Source organism: Osmia lignaria, chromosome 15, assembly GCF_051020975.1.
Source record: "Osmia lignaria lignaria isolate PbOS001 chromosome 15, iyOsmLign1, whole genome shotgun sequence".
NCBI classification, from domain to species: domain Eukaryota; kingdom Metazoa; phylum Arthropoda; class Insecta; order Hymenoptera; family Megachilidae; genus Osmia; species Osmia lignaria.
In genome coordinates, this window is record NC_135046.1 from 11,809,679 (window position 1) to 11,829,073 (window position 19,395).

At 46.9% G+C, this 19,395-nt stretch overlaps 1 long non-coding RNA gene across 2 annotated transcripts in view; it reads right to left on the reverse strand.

Moving 5' to 3' along the window:
- Positions 1 to 2,651: 2,651 nt before the first annotated feature.
- LOC117608400 (uncharacterized) overlaps positions 2,652 to 19,395 on the reverse strand; it is an 87,409-nt gene continuing 70,665 nt past the window's right edge. For both annotated transcript variants that reach the window (XR_013063561.1, XR_004582330.2), the window contains exon 3: positions 2,652 to 4,723. This is a non-coding gene — a long non-coding RNA (uncharacterized LOC117608400). The remainder of the gene's footprint in view (positions 4,724 to 19,395) is intronic.

Consider the following 19,395-nt stretch of genomic DNA (forward strand, 5'->3'; position numbering starts at 1 on the left):
TAAAAAAAAAAATGTGGTTCCCAAACATAAGTTCAAACTGTAGCCGAGAGACTGCAAGGTGTATTAATCGAAAATGTAAAAACTAGTCGTTTAGGTGTCGTCTTGGCGGTGGACAGGCTCGAATCCCGGAATGAATTGCGAATGGATCGAGAGACAATGGCGAAGGGAGAAAAAGAGCGACCCGTTGGGGGTGGAAGGAGACGGAGGGGCTTGCGGAATGGTCTGAACCGGACAGCACGTGGACTACCTACTTTTATATCGCTCGGGAAATAATGGGATTCCCATCATGAAGTGGATTTCCCTCGGGAGCCAGTGGACATCGATGCACGCGTCAAGAGATCCTACACCACCCCTGTATCCTATCGGTCTCCTGCAGTCGGTCGACGTTCATCGTGCTGGTCCACCCTCGCTCGTTCACCTGTCCGATCACCTCCCCACCCCCTTCCGCTCCTGTCACAAGCTGTCGCATTCGCTTGATTTTCGAGAAACCGGAGATATTAACTCTTTCATGCCTGCTTTGATCTGGAAACTTAATTTTAATCTTTCATCGGAGGATAAGATCACAGGCTACATTACTAGTGTAAATTATAAAATCTTCAATTCCATTGCAAATAAAAAGTTTTATCCATATCTATAATCCATCCAACGAGATGAGACAGTAAATGCGTAAAAATTCACGTGCTCGAAACAAGCCCGACTAACTGTACACATATCTCGACCGAGGCGTTTGAAGAACTGAAAACAACTCCGACCGTGCGTCGAGCGCGTGAATTTGTAAACATATACTGTCTCGTCTCATTGGACGGATTATATAGCAGCCCAGGAATGACAGCATCCTCGTCGAGTGATTTTGGGAAACGGTTCTCTCACGGATTGTGGCGAAAGAAAAAGATGGAGTTGCTGGAAGTTGATAAAGGATTGGACGGTTGAGGTGGAGGGGGGTAGCGAGGAGTGGCCCGGTATAAAATAAATATGTGCGACGGGCAACGGTGTTGCTGCTGCCGGAGGCTGGTTGCAGCGTAGCGGGGCACAGAGAACTCGCGCGTGTTACCGGGTAATTGATTTCTTTGATAGCGGCCGCATGAAAGGAACATTGTAGATGCTAGCGGCGGAGGGGATGCAAGCCCGTTCGCGATCTACCATCCCTCGGATCAATGGATATCTCTGCGCCGGACAAACCCCCTCCAACTCGGCGTCTTCCCTTCGAGGATGACCAATAACAAACACCGGCACTTCTCTCTCTCTAATGGAGTTTTTACCGATAAAAAATTCACTCGGCTTCCTCCTTTTGCCCGGGAAACCTGGTCGCCTTGCCACCTCTCGGACACCCAACTTTCCCACCCTCCCACTCACGGCATCCCCTTTGGAAAAAGGGGATACTTACACGCCGACACCTTTGCTCCGTTGCTTGCGGATGTCTCGCCGAGAGTGGCCCGCTGGCGGTGCACCCTGTCTCGCTAGGGATGAGGCTGCGACCTTTGGCTTCGGACCAAGGAACCTTGGGGCGGCTTTGGAAATATCTTTCGACGTATGCTGCTCGGCTGATGATACTCGACGGGACTTCTAGAACTTATTAAATTTACATTCTATTTGGTTAAGGTGGTCCCATCGTCCAAACTAATGATTTAACTTAAAATATTAACAATACTTAGAATTTTCCGCTGGGGCTGAAGGTCGAAGTTAGATTCACATTACTGCTGCATAAATATACGGTTCAGTTATCATAATAAAATAAATAATTCTGACATATTACAGTTGGTCCTAATTATAGGTGCATCATGTACGTAATAAGGATCAGAGTGGTGTAGATGCGGAGGATGGTTGGCTTAGTTCGTGGGACAGCGACTTGGTGGTGCTGTCGACATGTATCGATTGTTCCACGATATAATGCTCGAGCGACGCACATACGAGACCACAGACACAAACCCCTATGCGAATTTGTGTGTCCAACAGCGGAGCGTCGCGTCGCGTCGCGTCTTTTCCAGCGTGTTTTATTCAGCCTGTACCCCACCAGTTGATACGTCCCGAGTTGGCCCAGGGGTAGAGGTTAAGTTCAGGCGGCTGTTTTTCGGCCTGCTTCTCACCCCTTGCCTCTCTCGAGGACCAACTACCTCGTTTTGTGCGTTTGCCTTTCCATCGCTGCTGCGAGCATTCTTTTGTCTTCGGGGACGAAGAAATCGGCTGGGAAAGTTTGCATATTTCATTATTTCGATAGAGATCTCGGGGATCTGGAAATCTTCGGTTAACCGGCTTTGTTTTCGGTCAATCAAAGATTAAAAACTGAATTGTCTGTGGGGAAATTCCGGTAAGGAGGGTTTCGATGCTAATTTATTAATGTTTTATTAATTTTGTTAAAGAGGCAATGTCGTAAATATATTTACACGATGGCATGTACTAAGGGGTAATAACACAAACTAGATAAATTTGTTTACCATTGTGCATCATTGATTAAAAATAATTCAAGGATGACCGATGGAGTAGCCATCACCCTATGGAAGGTCCAGTTGGTCGAGGGAGTCCGTGCTCGAAGGAGGTCGACAAGCGAGTAGCGTCGGCGCTGCCCTTGCAAGCTTCCTCGTGTATTGATCCTCATAATTCGGGGGGGTTGGAGGGCGGTTGAGAGACGAGGGGGGTTTGACTCTTCAAAGGGGGTTGAGAGACGACTGGCGGGGCTGAGCCCCACCTCGACGCTGGAGAAACGTATGCGTCGGGGGTGGTTGGAACGGCGGAAGAAAGGAAGGAGCAAGGAAAAGCGGAGTAGGGTGACTTCGACCAATAATAACCCTAGTCGCGTTATGATAATATCATATCATAGCACCGCTTCATATCGAGCTATTTTATGATTGGAGACTGGGATCATCCAATGGTGTTGCTCCATCACATTTCTTCATATTCATACACGCCGAGTATGATTCTGCGTAGATGGAAATTCATCCCCTACCAACCTTTACATCCTCCACACTTTACAAACTTATTCGAAATTGTAATAAAAAGTTACATGAAAATAAAGAAAATACCAATTTTAGAAGTACTTTTCGTTGATAAGGGGTCGTTTGGGAAGCTTCTTGTATTTTTTGTTTAAATGTTAGAATTTCATCGTTGTTTTTTTGTTGATCGACGAAAGTAAATGATACAGGGGTGAAATGAACATCGCACAGTTCAAGAGGACGCTATCCAGTATCTATGGATTTGCTTCCCAATCTACTACCCCTCGACTTAAAGCTAACAGTCCCCGATGTTTGGGTATCCGAATCGATCTCACGTTACAACCCTGTCACGCGACTCGCGCGCTTAAATAAAATCTTCCCACACGAATTCTTATACTTGTCTCTTATCAGTTGAAATAAGTTCCTACTGTATTATTCCTAACACCATTATCATTGATGGTAATTAGATGACCTGATATGAAGAAAGTACTCTGATTAAAACAAGACTTTCCATTTAAGATTAAGAATCTTAACAGTGGACTCGACTAATAATAAATAAATGAATAAAGAAAAGAAAAGAAAATAAAAATGTTCCGGTAGTATAGTTTGGTGGTAGGTGATAAAGCATGCAGAGAGGGGTACGGTCGTTTCCACTCTTTATCCCGGTCCTATCAAATACTCTGTTGGACGAACGCACCCCTGCAACAATTCAAGCCGAGCGAAAGACACCCCCGGATGCATGTATTCCGCGTTCTCCTTTTCCCATCGATATTTCTTCCTCCCGCCCTCTACGATAAAATTCAACCTTTCAGCCGGCCAGTGTTTTACGGCCAATAGGAGGCCGGCAAGAGAATCGCAATACACGTAGCTATGGCGTTTTATTGCCGTTGGAAATGGCCCGGTATATAGCTATCCGAGTATGCTATCGGAGGTTATTGATCTCCGCGTCCGTCAAGGAGTCCCCTGGTCTCTTTCCAAGCCTTGCCTGCTACCATTTCACCCTTCTTTCCCGCTTACAAGTCTCGCGCTAGCCCGATCATCACGGTTGCTCGCGATACATCTTTTAAGATGGTTGTTTCAGCTGTTTGCTCTCGATGTTCGGCCTACGGAGAGAGAAAACGATCGAGTTCCGGTTGGACGATGGAGGTAGGAGGGCTGTGCGTTGCTCTCTGGTCTCCTCTTGGCCGAACTGGACCGAACACGGTTTGGATAGCGCGCTTGCGCCATCTCTATATCAACCGGCAGAGCTGTACCTTCTTGTCTCGTTCGCGGCTAAAAATTCAATATTAATAACAAGGCGGGTCTGAAGGAACGTCCGCAATGCGCCAACGCCATAAACACGGTGTTCCGAGTTTTCGGCCGGCGACGTCGCGTACTCATAAGCCTGGCCAATGGCTGCTTTGTCGGGAGGGTTGAACGACGATATGATGGATTTATGGATCTAATAAAAAGCACACGCGGGATTGGCCCTGGCGGAATATGACGGGCGGGGCCGCCGACACCCCGTTCAACGCAGCCACAACCGACCTCTACCCCCCTCGTCCGCTTTCCTACCCCTTCGGCGCGACCGCGAGAAGGGGAAATAACCGTCTGGTGGGGATTGCAATCCTGATCTATTTCGCCTTCTCCACCCTTCTTCCTTCCTTTCCAACCCCCCTTTCGTCCGGGATACAGGTGAGACTCGAGACTAGGATGCTGCTCAGACGGAGAATCGTGCTTTGCTCAGCCAAATAGACTCAACGCTTTGGGCCAGTTCTCTCTGGCTACCCTTCTGGCGGATAGAGATACCCCACTAACTGTGAACAGAGAAATATTTTCTTATGAAATACACTGCTCAGAAAAATTACTAGTGTCATCGTTTTTCTTTTTTTAATATGAAAATTTATCATTTATGATAAAATGAAAAAATATCAATATATAATAAATATAATATTTTTAGTTCCAAGGGATTGTCATTATTCTAAAAAGAAAATAAAAATTCTGAAAGAAAATCCTTAAAGAAGTGTCGAAAAGCGTAGCTAGTTATTCAAGCCGCGTTCCTTTCATTTAGATCGTAATCACCAGCCAGAATTAACGATCTCTCGGTGAGCTTATACGTAGCAGGGCAATATCCCCTTTGTAGCCCTTTTCTCCCTTTTTATTTCGTTTCGCGTTCAACTTCGCTGAGAGGCGAGAGCTGTCGCTGTATCCTAAACTTTCTCCTTCTTCGTCGAATTTGATTGTTGCTGGAAGCTGATGCCCACTCCATATCGATTTTTCCTTTCGTCCTTTATTTTCCACCATCCCTCCTTTTCTCCCTCTGTTTTAACGATACTTTATCTAGGAACACTGTTGTACACGTTCCTTACGTTACTTATTATTAGCGTAATTAATTACCGGTAAATAAAATATATATTAAAAATAAATTCTTCGACTTCAGGTTGACATTGTAAGTCCCTACACCCTCTTAGACCCTTATCTTCAACCAGCCTGTAGCAGGGGAAAACAGAGTGACATTTTCTCAAAGAATAAGAAAGATAAAGAAACACAGAAGGTAAAAAGGACAACAAAGATAATGGTGGATCGATTTTATCCAGCGTTTCAGGCAACGAAATCTTGAGGCAAAAAGCGGGCCGATTAAAACCCCCGGAAAGAAGTTTCCCCTTATCTACGAGGATGGCTTGGCGAGGGGGGTGGTTCGAGCAAACTTGCTGCTGCCCTTTGTCCCGGTTTCAAGGTGGAATTGTGAGTTACTCGAGCGTGGATATAGAAAGATAGACAAACGATGCCGGCTCGTCCGGCGATGAGGGTAGCCGGCCAACATCGAGGGATGTTTCCTGAAGGCAGGGTAGGAAACTCGGGTAGAGATAAATAATATGTCCGTGCCAGTCACGAGGAGGGTAATTAATTCGTATAATATGCCGCAGTTAAGTCGGTCATCTGTTTTCCCCTAGCGAAACTAAACTCATCCCTCCACCCCTTTAACTCCCTCAAAGGTCGGACGATACAGACCGCCCTTCGCAGTCGGAGGAACTTGGAACGATATCGTTCGATGGCTGGCACAGAGAAGCAGGGACATGGGGGGAGTAATTAAGGGAAGATGAGGAAGATGAGTCGTGGAATTTTCAGGGTAAATAAAAAAGATAAATGAATTGCCGATTTCGACGAAAACGATCTGTCGTATTCGAATAACTGCAAGAAAAGGTGAAAGCAATTCTTCAGAGAAAAATCAAAAGAATCTCCGTTCAACGATCCCGGTCTCTGAACGCCCTCGGTACTGGTCGTATCTCGCTTATTTATCAAGCAGCTCCTCCGTGACAAGGGGTGGGATAAATCTTTAAAAACGGTCCACGTTCAGCGAGGGCGTTGGCGGGCATAATTCACCCCTATCTGAAAATACATAGGTAACTCTCTCTCCGGTTTAGAAGTAAACTGTTTACAGCGTGTTTGCCGGTCCGCGGGGGTAGCCGTCTTTCAGCGAGAAGGGAAAGGGGTGAACCTCCACGTGGCCGCTTGGTGTCGGCAGGCTGGCCCGGAGGGTGAGGCGTTATCTAAACGTGTTGAGTTTTCGTCGAGGTAAAAGCTGAAGGGGTTGGCTGGTTCACCGGCATTGCTTAACCGTTTATTCTTCATAGCCACGCTTTCGAGGCACCAAAGGGGTGGTTGAACGACCGGAAGTGGAGGGAGGCAGATCAAGATATAACCATGGAGAAAATTACTTGCAAGCTCCGGGCCAACGATACTGAACGTTTTCGATACTGTTTTCTTCAATTTAACGTCCACTGCCACCCTTAAGATTCTATAAACAGTTTGAAAAAAATGTTCACTTGTTGAAATTTTTCTACTTACAGGAATAGTTTAAGAAAAAAACGAAAAAAATCAAATGAAAATCACACGGTGTCAAATTGAAACTAAATTAAGATAAGAGGGATAAAAGTTAAAAAGATCCTAAGCTTCCGATAGGTAGTGTATCTTAAATATGGGATGAAATAAATCTCATCGAGATCTGATTCACGCCGGTTTCGCAGGCTGGTAGAAGTTGTTTCACGGGTGCGGCATAGGGGTGAGTCTGAAGGGGGTGGGTAGAACGGAGGAGCGGCTCTTTAATGGCCGGATCTCGGAAATTGTGCGCACATATATCTGCTGGCAGATTTATGAAAGTGCTTTTCTTCTGAAGTGGGGAAAGCTGCTGCGTCGCCGCGGCTGCTGCCGCTGCTGCTGTTGCTGGCCCTGGCTTTGGGGTTGCAATGGCGCTGGAGAAAGAGGAAACTCTCTCGGTCGTCGTTGCCGGTGCTGGTCTTGGCGAAAGAGAGGGGAAACGTTACGCTTTACACCCCTCTGGATCTCTCGAAGCTGCGCCTTGCCTCTACTCTGCCACCCTCCGAGCCTCACCAACCCACCCCCGAACGCCGAACCGACGTCTCTCTGACTCTTTCTTTCTCCTTACCTCCCTCTTCTTCTCGCCGCTCGTTCGCCACTGTTTCCCTCTCCGGCAAAACCTTCTCTCTCTCGCATCGGTGTAATTTTCCAGTGGGAGATTTATGCGACATTAAGGTGTGCGTTGTATACCTTACCACCGGCTGCCGTGCCGTTTTCCACCGCGCTGATTTATCGAAATATTTGCCGAACGATACTGCCGCCGTTATTCTCGCGGGGTGTAACGAACAGGGGGTGTTATTCGGCTCATTCGTTCGCAAGCCATTTCTCCGCGACGAGGAAGCTGCTGCTCATGATCGCGACTTACCTTCGATTCGATCATTTCACGACGGATCCATTTACAAACGATGCAGACGCAGAAGGTAAGGGAACTAGAATTTTTTGTAGAGATAGAAAATTCCAGCTCGATTCACTTTTCCTTTGGCGCGGATCAAAATCAGGTTGGAAAGAGGAAAAACCGCGGGGAAATAAAAATGGCAATCGCCATGGCCACCCCCGTCCCTTACCCCTACGGCAGTTTGCCGGGATCTAGGGGAGTTTCTCGTTTGAATGCATCACGATCCCGAAACGGGTGTAAGTATAAAACAAAGCCCGGAGCCGCTACGCTTCGACCCCCCCCCCCCCCCTCTCCGTTCGCTTTCCAGGATTTCTGCACGGTACGTGGGGGTGGTTCCTTCGCTTGATTTCCCGATGTGCCGCGTATAAATTGATAGGCCAACGCGGGGCTGGGGTATCTCGCGTAAACCGCGCTTCCCTTTTTTAAACGGCCGATATTTCGCGGGGGATTGCTCGCGTGCTGAGCAGCGCGCATGGGGTGCTTTAATTCCCCGTATTAAGGGTCTATTTCTTTCGCACACTCACCGGCAAACGTACTGCTGAAAGTGAGAATAGCGGCTTTAAATTTCCGATCGTTTCCAAGCGAGGGATCCTTTTCCACGCCAAGCAAATGTTTTTACCAATTTGCTGTTCTTCGTTTCTGTATATTAGAAAATACGCGTTTCCCGCGCGAAGATATGAAAGGAAACCCGTACGAATGAAGACGGCTTCCTTGAGGCGAGGGGTGAAAAGGGTTAAGGGTTGATGGAAACGCGAGATGTTAATGAGGCCGGAGGGTTGGCATTCCTGGCGGCCTCCAAGACTTCCAAAGATTTCTCCACGGTGACGTCAAGATTTTCCGCTTCCTCTACTCTTCCTTCAATTATGATACCGATCGTTTTAACATCTTTCGTTAACTTTCCTAACCGATTAATCTATCCACTTCTTAAATTTTACCAAAGTCCGTGCTGGTCAGGTCGTTACCCCTCGGATCTTCATTTTTCTTCTTTTTTTTTTTTCGGGGCAATGGCGGTTACGACCAACCCTGCTGCCCTTAAATTATTGTCCCTTGGGGTGGAGCATACCGTGGGGGCGTATCATCGGAGAGATATGATATTTCAACGCTAAGGGTTGGTTCCATCTGATGGACCAACGGACCAATAACGTTCCACCCTCGCCCTATTCATATTCCCATTCATAACCGCGTCGTTGCGCCACCCATTTTCCCTTGCTACGAACGAAGAACAATTATTTATTATTTCTACACGCTTGAATCGAATTTAAACCACTTTCATTAACGATGAAAGAAAAAGGAGGCAAAAATCGTCGGTGTTTATAATTTTCCAAGAGTTCCGGAAGATTGCAAACGTCAGGTACAGTAGAATGTCTGGGACGTTCACGGGGGGGGATGGTAAGTTGCGGTGAAAACGGAAGGCGATGTGCTCCAATCGAGGGATAGAGGGGTTGCTGTCACAAGCACACCAGCTGTTACTTCTGCTCCGGTAAATTCTACGCTCACCGGATGATCTTCGCCGTCTGCGATCGGTTTCTAATGTCCCGACGAGTCTGCATTTTGTCTACCTCCGCTCTTCCTTCACGAATTATCCACTGAGAGCCAAGTACTTACCTACTTCCCGTTTCTCCGGGAAATCCAATGAATTTTCAAACTCATTCGCTCGGAGAAGATTTAACGCCTTCCCTGCCATTTTAATCGACTGCCACGTCTTAAGGGACACGTACATACGTACCTACACTATCGGTTGACAAATATTTTTAATACAAGTTTCATCTAATTAATTAAAATCCTATCAAGAATTCGTTTGGAGATGGGAATGTGAATTTTTCAGTCAGATTGTCATCACAAGTTACACTCGACTCCCCAATCCGCAAGCTTCGGTCAATTTGAATATTGAAGTCGCATCTTTGAATATTGAAGATACCCCTCTGAACATCGAAGCCACCATCTTCATCTATTATGAAAGCCTCGAGCACCCTAAAGAACGAGGACACCCTTGATGCACAGATTAAAATTGTTGCTTGTCAGTTTTGTTCTACGTTCTGAATATTTAACGCGTAGATTTTATATGTTTAAGTATCACGATGGGAGATCTTCTTTTTAGGTATCAGGGTTTTAGTAGGAAGCTCGTAAATTTCATATCTTACATTTAAAACTGTACGTTTCAGATCGAATAGCTGGTTCTACGCTTAAGCTTCTACACTGTACGTCGTACGTTCTATAGTTTATAGGGTGTCGTAAGCGTATGCTGTTACAGTTTATGGTGTATACTACGGATGCTCTGGATCTTGCGTTCTCCATTTTATACCTTTCATTCTGCATTCTACATAGACGCGATGGTGATTTATAGAAAGTTGCAAAATCTATATTTCGTCGAATCCTCGAGAATCGAGGAAATGATTTCAAGGTCTGGATACGTTGATTGCAGAGCCAGAGGAAGTTTGTATTTAACTGGAAGCTGGAGGTGGTTTACAAAAAACCGGCTCCGCCAAAGAATCTCCGTTCAAAGGGTCAAAAATTTCATTAAAATTCCAATGCAATTCCTAGGCAACAGTAATTTCGATTACCTCTAAGAAACTCGTGTAAAACAAAAACTTGGAAACAAGAGCCAGCAGGGAAGCAAATTCCTGGCTGCGAATTTTCTTTGACGAATCAAGCTTCGTTCCGCTTTGGAAAGGGGTGGATGGGGGTGGGGATGAAAAAACTCGGGGTAGAGGGAACAATAGCTGGAAATAAATTATGCAAGATTACAAAGAAGGCAGGGTTCGAGGCGACACTTTATATTATCCGGGGAACAGCGGTGGCATAATTACCAGCCTCCCTTGTTCGACCTCCCTGCCATGCCGGGGCAAACGAAGAAAAACCGAAGGTACTGGCAGCCCTGTTATGAGATGCGAGCTGGTTTTCTTGGACGGCGGTTTTCCGTGCCATTCTTTAGTAAGATTTCCCCAACGTAAACAGTCGACGGCTGCTTCCAACACGGCACTCGACTCGATTTCAGCCAGACACCACCCTTCCAAACGACAAAGTGGAGCGCACTCCACTTTGTGTGCTCTCGGTCAACGGACACGCAAAACAGTCGAATTACGTGCACTTGCCTCTCGACACTTCACTTTCTTTTTCATTTTATACTTTTACTTTCTATCTTTCCAATCCTTTTTCCCTGCTATTCGAGCACGATCTTTTCAAATTCTTCGCAAATTACTTGGAGCAACTAGATGCCCTTACGATTAGCCAGCGTTCGATGCGGGCAGCCTAAGCCACGCCTTCCGGGCATCTGTCCACATGGTGGGTGGAAACGTTTTAATAAAAATATCACGACGAAAGAATAGAAATGGGTGGAAGCGAGACGAGGGATAGAAAGGCTGCTTATCGATCGGGATGTCGATTCTCGAGGAAATCATCGAACGATCGGTTTTCGAAAATTCGTCTTGCATCGGGCAATCCGTTCGATGAGCGGGACTCGGGTCTGAAAAACGGTGCGGCGGCCGGTTTATACAGAGCAGTAGAGCAGACAATGCACACGAGGCAGGCGACCGGTCGCTATCCGCCTATTTGATGTTAGTACAACAGCGGCACCGTGTTTGCGTTCAGGCCCATATTGATTGCCACCCCCTGTCGCCACCCCTCGCCACCGATACACCAGCCTTCCCAACTGATGTGTGCACCGTAGAGAGGTACTACGTTTCACGTATAACGCTCCGTAGGTCTGGTGCACCCGTTTGGTCGGCAGGTATACCAGCAACTAGTTACTACTACGTCACCCGGAGCGGCGATATTAACAGCGACAGCATCGTTGTCAGCCGCACCGGCTGCCGACTGGGATTAACATAAAGCTAACGTTACTCTCTGCAGCTCTCTCGCGCAACCCTGAAACCGTGGTCTCATCAGCGGCCTAATAGTACGCTCGTAGGATCCTTTCAGCCACCAGGCTCCACGATTTCCCGACTAACTTTCGCACAAAGCGCTTTGAAGAAGGGTACAGATCCGTTGCTCTCGCTATTTTGCCACTTGTCCGTTCGCGTTACGCCAGCCTCCTATTATGCGGAATACGAACGGCGAATTTTGACTACTGATTAGAGGGTTGATTAGACTTGCTTTGTTCGGGATGTACAGTCGACGATGTAGACTGATTCAGAACCGTTAGATGGGTCGATTTTAATAGTCGATAGTTGCGAATGCATTTGTTGCGTAGCCAGTGGAAAAGAGGGCCAAGCGAAGTCGTAGTCCGAGGCAATTGATTCCTTAACGAGTTTGCTCCCGAGGCGACCATAAGCGATCGACCGAAAGGAGCATCAATTTTCATGCTTCCTTCTGCTATTGGCTTCTACCTCGAGAGTCCGTTTGCTTCGAATTTCCCTCCTTTTTTGATTTCCACGATCGCCTGATTTATTTAATTCTTTTCATTCCTTTTTGTTACCATTGCCCGAGCTATAGTTTAGCTAGAATCGCAGGAACGGAAATCCAGCTTGCAGCATTCGAACGAAACACCCAAAACAGACACGTCAGTTCGAAGCGTTGAACAAAGGGTCGGGTATTCAGGACAGGCTGCTCGCTCGTATCTTTTAATTATTTAGCTAAATGGCTGCGCGTTACGTTAGTTATAAATGCGCTCTCCTCTGCATGCCCGGGCAAGCTTTATGGCCCTAAAACAGCTAAGTTAGAAACAGCCGAGCCTGTCGTATAAACTGTAAAGGGATTTAACTTTCCTTTCACGGCGTGAACCCTGTTAACCGGGCTCCTCGTTTCCCTCTGTCTGCCCGGCGAAAATTCTGGACAACCATTCCTCCGTCCCGCTAATCCTCCACCTCGCATTGTCTCTTGTTTTTTCTCGGATTTCATATCCCATTAACGAAATCATTATCCTCGTCCAAATTGGCGAAAAAAAAGTTATAGTTAACTTTACTGTAAAATGGAAAGTTACAGCAAATTCTAATCATAATCCCCCGAAAGTAGTAAAGTGTCCACGCGGCGAAGTAGCAGTCCAGACAGAGGCGGTTGAACGTCCTAAGATGTCCGTGTGTGGTGTTCGGATCACGGTAGCCGGTCGTCGAGCCCTAATAAGGGAGTAGTAACGAAGCGGACGCCATAAGAGCTTCGATTTAGCGAGGAGAGTGGATAGCCGCACGGTTCTAGCCGTCTATGTCGAAGAAAATGACGCGTGGGTGACAAATCAGTCGATTGAGCCGCGATACCCTCAGCCGGACCGGGCACCGGTTCAGGCTCGAAGGGGGGCCGGCGGGGCTGGATGGGTAGCATCGGATTCTATCTTCACGTATTGATCAACGCCTCGCCACCCTCTACAGGGGGGAAGCCCCGATCGCCACCGCCGCAGCTGCCGGCCGCAGCTACGGCCACTGGACCGACCGCCGGACGGTGCCTTGCTTGCGCGTGTGCGTGCCCATATAAACGCGCCTCATCTCCGTCCTTTCCCTCTATCAGTACATGTGTGTGCGTGTCTGTGTGTTCCTGCCTACACACACAGATACTCCACTCTCTACGAGCGAACACCCCGACTGGCGAGGAACGATCGCAGTCTTCCGAGAGTTCTTTTGTCGGTCTACCTTCAGACAGGGTGTCCTTCGATGTTACGCTCTCTCTTTCAACGGCAACCTCGGCGGAACCGTGAATGGGGATGGCTTAGCCGGAAGGCAGAGGGTTGAGGGTGTCGGAGGTTGTGTCTTTGCACCGGCTTCCAGCCAGCCTCCAAGTAAACGGCCCTTTTTGTAGGGCCACTGTAGAAGTCCGATTGTGTCTCATGTTTTTAGCTCATCTATAGATGATTGAGGATCCATCAATGGGGGTGGTTTAGGGCAGAGTCGAAGGTGGAATTTTTTAGTCGGATGATGGGTGTCTGAAGGGTGGGCAAGTCTGACTAATTCGGAAATCACACTGAATTTACTAAAGGCAGCGGCATGAGCTTTTCAGTTTAAAAATACACAGTTTCGTGCGGTAACATTCCCGCGGACTCGGCGGGAATTGAATGTAACAAAGTTGTAGGCGACTGCAAAAGCTGTCACCTGCGTTTGCCTGTCTTTATATCCGATTAAGTCTTTCCAAGAACGACAGAGCACGAAATTGAATTGAAATGAACGAAAAAAAAAAAAAAAGTAGGGGGTGGAGGTGGCGGTGGTGGGATGGAACGTTTAAATGCAAAATACGTTTGAAAGCCTCCGCAGCCGGAAATATCGAAAAACCGTTATCGTGACGAAATGGTTAAAAACAGCCGTTTGTCGTTACAATGTAACGAGTATTTCGTTGGAAGCGGGCGACCGGTCGTGTGTTGCGATCAGATTGAAGCACGACCGTGTTTATGTGAAAGCATACAAACGTGACCACCGCTATTGCTTTTTCCTTTGTTAATTACGCCACGGCGTTCAGTTACGCAGCCTCGGTTAAACCGATTATAGTGGAAATGTTATTGTCATTTTGCAGTTGTCGCAACAGGACAGCCGCTTCCTCAGAATTAACCGCTAATTGTTACACAATAATGTTTCAGCAACGATCGTTGATTCGAAATAAAATTACCAGTCATCCGATGCATTGGCATAGTTAAATAGTGACCAGGGTGGGTCTGTCACCCCTCGCTGTTCTAAAAATGTAATACTCGAAAATTGCAGAATTTTAAATTTCTAAGGTTGATGGCCTATCCCTGAAAACAACGGATTAATTAGCTGTGGAATTGTTAGGGAAACTCTTGGTTGTTAGGTAGCAAGCAGAAGGAAGGGGTCACTTGTTTTCTGTTCGGAATCTGGGGACAAACGAGTCGCTGAGAGGTGCAAGGTTGATCGTGAATGCTGACCAGTCTTTTTGCTCGTCGTAAATTAGATTAGTTTCGAAGTTTACTGGTCCGGAACTTGTAAAGAAGCGGTTGTAAGGTCGAACGGAGAAAGATTAAGGCCAAATTGCTGACAAATGAGTTACGTGTGAGGACACCTTAATGCGATCCCTTTCGTCAACTTTCGCGAAAGCTTCGAGAAAGATTTGTGATCGTCCATAGAATTCTAAAGACACTGAAAGATAATGGAAAGATTAGAAAAACAAAATGATTAAAAATTAAATACCCAAAATTTTAAAAAAGATTAGAAAAAAAAAATTTCTCCAAAGTAATCCTTTGTAAGACGCTTCTCCAACGATCCTGTTGGACCTCAAGTTTCAATCCCTGAAACAAAACAAAGTTGGAAAAACGACAGAGATTCCCCGAAGTACGATTAAACAATCCCCGAAGAAGCTCAAAGGGTACCCGATCGCAATAACGACATTCCATATCATCCCTTTGGTCCGACCAACGGCGATGCCCTTTTCTTTTTTCAACGCGAAGGCCTTCATTACCGGCTAAAAAGATCGTCCGTGTCCCCGATCGAATTTCACAAGAGCTTCCACGCGAAATTCCGGGTATTTCGTGGTCGCTGGTCATAACCCTCTAAGAGAGAGCCGGCAAGGGTGGTATTGGGAGGAGGGTGGCTGGGCGCGTAGAGTGGAAGAGAAAAGCGAGAGAAGAAAGGGAGAAGAGAAGGAAGCGACTGTCCGTTTCCTAATTCCTGCGAGTCCTCAATAACTTGGCTGGTCGTAGCTTGGCGGGGTTGGGTTCGGTAGGGTGGTGGGCAGTGGCCGGTGCGGGTTATTGGATGGCCGCCTCGCACTTGTCACGAGCGTGTGGCCGTCGCAGAAGACACGGCCGTGGAGGGGGTTGCACGGGGTGGAGAAGTTGGAAGGGCTGCAGAGGAAGGCATCATAGGCATTCCGTAAGACATACAGCTTTCTCCGTGGACGTTCGAACGGAACAGAGGGGTGCTGGTCAGTGAGGGTGACCACCGCGTCAATACATGGGGTCGGAAAAAGGGGTTGCGCTTGCGCGGACCCCATACACATTCTGGCATACTTGCTGACCGGACAGTATCACAAATCATCGGTGTGTTACCGAATGTATCTCGTTGTCAGAGTGCTGGCTCGGTCGATCGATCTGCCGCGAGTGAAAGCGCGATGGATTTTGGCCGACGCCAGGGGGGGGGGGGAGGGACAGATGGGGACCCGATGATTAGCAGCTTTTTTTTTTTCCACTATGGGAGACCAGTTTTTGCTGTAATGCGCCACCAGACTTCCGGCATTAATCATGGGGATGATAAATAGGAAGTCTCAGGATGTAGTCTAGGGTTCTTTAAGAACTCGAAACTTCAGCATCTAGAAAAGCTAGGTGCTGCAGTTAATTTTATGTTTTCATTAAGAAGTTTGATTAGGCATGATAATTTGTTAAAAATGATCGCAACAGCAGTAGAGAAACTTTGGTTATTAATTAGTAAATTTTAAAAAACTCCTTAATGATAGTCGAATAAAGATGTTTAAATAAATCAGTTGAAAAGAGAAAATCAGTCTTTGATCCGAAATATCGATTATTAATCAAACCTTCAGCCATCCTCTCTGAAAACTTCATCCTTCCCGAGTCTAGTATCGATCCTCCTTATCTCCTCATCCATAAATACAATGAGGCGCGGCAAAAGAGGGCGCAATATTGTCGTGGTAATGTTTCTTCATTAGCACCAAGCAATCTTCTTTATGGCAACAAATCTTGCGCCTTCGGTGACGCCGTGCTTGAGCGCCCTCTTTCCAACGACAGCCATCTTGCAGTCCGCAACGAACGTCTTTGGCCCTCCTTTCGAGTGCTTCTCCTTCTTTCGGACAATATATGATGCGAACCGACCAGTGTTTCTTCCCGAGCGAACGTCTCCATTTTTCACGTCCTTCCTGCACTTCTACCAACAACCATTACGGAACTTAGCAGCCGTTCAACTGGACGTTGGATTATTTACCAGAGTTATAAGGTGTACGAACAGGATTCTTTCAACAATAATCCTGATAATAAAACTGATCTCCACGAATGCAATTTCCTAGTTATAAGTTCAATAAAACCCGGTGCTATTTGATTTGATGACAATAAAAATAACCTATAAAGTAAAGGTTAAGTGTACCTAACCTAACCTTTTATGATCGAGGGATGCCATCTATAGAGTAATCTTAGTAAGAAATCTAATAACCTGAAAATACTATAAACACCTTTTAATTTAAATTGAGGACGCTTGTCAAGCAAAGTAGATAGGAATCAGAAGTTGCGATATAATCAGGTTCGCCGGGTTAGGTTTGTCATCCGGTCATCTTACGTCCATTTAACTCGTTTAATTTAGCGAAGGAAACCGTTACGGCCAACACTAATGCCGGACGACTGAGCGGGTGAGGTAACATAATGAAGGTTCATGGAGTTTCTTCGTTCAGTCCCGGTGTCCGCCACTTTTCCCAGCCTTGCAAGGTTAACGTCTAATCGAATTATACGTAGCAGCCACATTCAACCCTGTCCGAATCGTCCCCTAACTCGATGTAACCGGACGTTGGCCATAACGAAGATCATCTTCTAACTTTGCCCGTCTACTCTGACTTTTATGCGCCATGGGACGCGTTCAACACACCGGACGAACAACGTACGAAAATTTATTTCAACACGGTCTAATTAAAAATGTGCAAACTGATTAAAAAAAAAAAAAAAGTAATATCGAGGAATGTAGTAGGGGGTTTTAAAGACGAGCCAGGAATAATTCTCAGTCGTGCACGATAGGCATTTTCTAATACGCGTATCGGGACAGATGCGTCGTATGAGTCTCGATAGCAGGGGGCGTCTGGTGACAAGATTTCCGGCAAGGGGGCACCCTAGCCTGATATCCAGTCCCCTCGCAGCCAGTATTAACTACATTTATACGCGTTGTCTCAAATTAACCCCTGACTCTCCCATTCATTTCGTTCGCATCCCTCTATATCCCTATCTATCCTGCCGAATGCTGCCAGTAATATTCACTGCATGGCTATTACCATTAGAATGCCGTGGCGAGATGGGGTTCCATGGATTCAGCATCGAATCAGCCAAGTAGATTCGGTCCCTGTTCATCACCGGGGCTCTGCTCGTTACTCGATAAATCTTTTACGTTTGTTCTTCGACACTTTTATCGACTGGTGGTTGTTTGGTTTCGAATAATACAGTGACATTTGGATAAACGTGAAATTCTCGGCATGGGAAAAAATTTTGCAAACTTCTTACGAATCTCCTGTGCCCGTCTGAAAACGCTTGATTACGTCTGTCCGGGGTTCAGATGGCGTTTAATGCATTCAAATCGCATGCCTCCGTCCCTGTTCGTCGCGTCGGTATATTAAATGGAAAGATTGCAAATTTCCCGACATAAAGTGGCCAGCGCGTAAGTCTAATGGAGCGAGGGCGAGGGTTGGCTCCGGATGAAAAGGAGCCCCGGTGAGTGTATCGCTGGCTACAAAATACAGAGGAGCATGCTAGAGAGGAAAGGAGGTGCGAAAGAATGAGAAGAAAGTAGACGGGGGTCAATCTGAGGCTAATCAAATCATGCAGGATCGGTCGCCGTAGGGGGTCGCCCGTCCACTTTGTTATATTGCCAAGCGAACGAGTGTGTTCGACGCGGGAGCAGATTGCCGGCCGCGCTTTATTAATTCCATCGACGCCGGGGCGCCGCTACGTCAAATCTGGCCCGGTCATGTGACTAATATGCCGTTCGGACGCGGTGTAATCACGGCCGATACGTGCAGCCGCTAATCGGCTCATCGTTTTTCTCCGTTCTACGGGGTTCAGACACCCTGCGCACCATTGGGAAGGGAGTCCGGGATGCACATGCCCGAGGGTGAGAAGCGTTGCACAACATTATGCTGGTGCCTTTTTGTTGGGGCGCCTTTTGGTCCATTCAGAGGGCTGTCGTTTCGTGGGGACAGGTGTACCTGGATACTGCCTTGCCAGATCTAGGGGGTGTATGGGGTCTTTCAAGTATCATTTTTAACTGAATGTGATAGGCTTTTATACAGTTAGCACGCATGGATATGTGTACCCTAAGCAGGGCGCAAAGGTATTTGTACTTTTCAAGGGGACATATGTTATAAAATTTGGTGAATTCAAAAGCTCCTAGCTTTGCGAATGGATAATAAGTGATCTCTATCACTCTCGCGCACCCCTATCCTGATAATCCCTTACACTTACCCTGATTACTTACCAAGTGCTTGCGCAGAGGCTCAACGAAAAAAAGATTCACTTCTACTCCTACTGCTTTGGGACAAAGCGAATCTCTTCGAAGTACTTCACACGATTCTTGGAAATTCAGGAGAAGAGCAAACGGCATCCACTTTTCCTTGAGCAACCACGCAATTAACAATCGTCGCGTCGTCTTCGCGCACATCCGCGAGGACGTGGCTGGCTCGACTCTCAGAAGATAAGCAAAGCTCGATGTGCCGTTGCATATTGATTGACGCTGCCTCGGATGAGGAGCCTGGGCGGTGAAGAACAGGGTGAAACGGAGAACGGAGCAGCCGGGGGGATGGTGGAAGGTGTAATGAAGCACCGCGCAGACACACCGCCATGAATATTCATAATCTAATACCTGAGCTGAACCGAGCTGAGGCGGGGCCAAGTCTAATCATCTAGGCCTTCTGCTATATTAGACATCGGCTCCCCCTTGGTCCGGGGGTGAGAAGACGATTTCACGGCCGCGAGAAGGTAGCTCCTTAGCCTTCTAACTTTCGTCTTTTATTAATCCATCAAAAATTATTTGATCGTTATCAAAAGCCATAAATTTTATTTCCTCTACCTTAAAAAACACCAGTCGTTTAAAATGTTCGGAGCAATCGAGAGGCACGCGAAAAAGTGTCTCAAGCGAAGCATCCCCT